Consider the following 2,261-nt stretch of genomic DNA (forward strand, 5'->3'; position numbering starts at 1 on the left):
AGGTCAGGCCCCCACAGTGAGAGAGGGAGGGGGATAGAGGCCGGGCTGGGTGGTGGGAGGATCAGAGCCCAGGTGGCTCTTCCAGGCACACGGGGGGGCTTCTGCTGCTACATGCACCGTCAGAGGCCCGGGGGCCACGTGTCCCCCATTCTGCGTGAGGCAGAGGCGGCCGCTGCTGCATCTTAGGCTGTGTGCCCCAAGCCCCACTGCAGCTGCCCCAGGAATGGTGTGATGCCACGTACGTCCCACCACCTGGCTGAGCCTTGCCCCCCACCTGCCCAGTGGCGGGACACATGGTGTCGCACCGCTTCTGGGGCAGCTGCACTGGGGCTCAGGGTGCAAAGCACAGTCCACCCTGTGCACAGATTGGGGGGGTGGGGACATGCACCCCAGGCCTCCGCCAAGGTGTGTGCAGTGGCAGGAGCCCCACCCCCCCGGTGTGCCTGCACAAGCTGCCTGGGCTCCGATCCTCCCACCGCCTGGCCCGGCCGGGGCCCCCCTCACCTCAGCCCCTACTCCTGCCTGTGCCCCACTCTCTCCCTTACCAGAGAGGCCTTGATTTGGCCCCCATCCCTTCCCTCCCCCACAGAATGAACTGCTGGGTGTTGGGGGGATCTTCCCTGCCTGTCCCCAGCTGAGCCCATCCCACATGCAGCCTGGGGAGGGCAAGGGCGGATGTGGACAGGAATAGCTCTGGTGCTTCCCCCAGGCCTGAGGACAGCAGGGAAAGCAGCAGTGTCAGGTATCTTGCCCCTGAAGCAGAGAGGAGCGAACAAAGGAAGGAAACGGAGGGAAATCCTAGCCTGCTACCTACCCTCTCCCCTGTGGAAAGACCTGCAACCTCTGTGGGTCTGGGGCTGGAGTCACCTCAAGACCTATCAATGAGCTGTGGCAGGGATCATCCTCAAGTGGAGGGATTGCTGCTGATAACTGTGAAGTCCCCAGAGGCTCCTGTGGTGCAGTTCAGTACAAAATGATCTGCCCCTCTGCACTCGACTCCCTGCACCCTCTTTTCAAAATCCTAGATCTGCCCATCCCAGCGCCTCTCTCATTGCTCGGGAAGCCCAAACCTGCCGAAGTGGCAGAAAAAGTCCATAGGGATTTATTACTGACTCTCTTGCCAGACAAGGACAAGGAGGCACAACATGAAACCGGCAGGCAGGAAGTCAAAAACTTGAGGCCACAAGTTCTTTTTCCCCCGGCATGTCATCAAAGTTGGACTTTGTGGGTTGCAGCAGCAGGACAGGGACCCTGGGAGGGGACAGCAGAGCCCTGCCAGGATGGCAGAGTACAAGCTGAGGGTGGTGGGGGTGTGTGGCGTTGGCAAGAAAGCACTCGCCTGCCAGCTCATCCAGAACCATTTTGTCGGTGAGTACATCGCGGAGGACTCCTACTAGAATCAGGGGATGATCGATGCGGTGACCTGCCTGCTGGTCATCCTGGACATGGGCGTGCAGGAGTGCAGTGCCACGCACGACCAGCAAGATTTGGTTATGCACACAGGCAAGGGCTTTCTCTGCGTCTTCGCCATCAGCAACACTAAGTCCTTCGCAGACGGCTACCACTACAGGGAGCAGATCAGCTGGGTGAAGGATGTGGATGATGTCCCGATGGTGCTGGTGGGTAACAAGTGCAACCCGCCCTCCTGGACGGTGGACATCGTGCACACTCAGGAGCTGGCAAAGAGCTACGGCATCCCCTTCATTGAGATAGTCCGAACGAGACGGGGTGCAGCAGATCCTGAAGCACAAGGAGAAGATCAGCAATGGGTGCAAGAAGAAGTGCATGATCCTCTGAAAGACACACGTGCTGGTGCAGGAGGGGAGAGGACCTCCCTTGTCCCTTTCCCTCCTGGATCCCTTTGGTTTGCATACGACGGCAGCAGGGACGGTGGGCTGTTTGGAGCAGCCAGACAGAGAAAGCAGCAGAGACCAGGAACATGACTGTTCGCTCTGTTTTCTGGCTCTGTTCACCCCTGGTACCCTGAGACTCCAACTCGCAGCAAGTTTAAAAACTTGGCACTATCTCCCTCCCTCTTGGGTGAATCCTACCTGGCCAAAAACTCCAGTTCGCTTTGCTGGCCTGTCTGATGTGCCAAGGAGATGCTGCCTGCAATAGCGCTGGGCAGAAAAATAGGCAGTGAAATCTGAGGAGCCAACGGGCTGTCATTCCTCCCTGCCTGCTCATAATCCACATGGACACAGGTGACAGGCTCCTCACCCTTGCTCTTACCCTGTGAATATCCCTCCCTTATCTCAGTG

The 2,261-nt window shown here is 58.8% G+C and overlaps 1 pseudogene; it reads left to right on the top strand.

The window, feature by feature from the left end:
- Positions 1-1,270: 1,270 nt before the first annotated feature.
- On the top strand, positions 1,271-2,018 carry LOC109296104 (annotated as a pseudogene).
- The last annotated feature ends 243 nt before the right edge of the window (positions 2,019-2,261 follow it).

The sequence above is a fragment of the Gavialis gangeticus genome, unplaced genomic scaffold (genome assembly GCF_001723915.1).
Source record: "Gavialis gangeticus isolate Ggan-Ray unplaced genomic scaffold, GavGan_comp1, whole genome shotgun sequence".
Lineage (NCBI taxonomy): Eukaryota > Metazoa > Chordata > Crocodylia > Gavialidae > Gavialis > Gavialis gangeticus.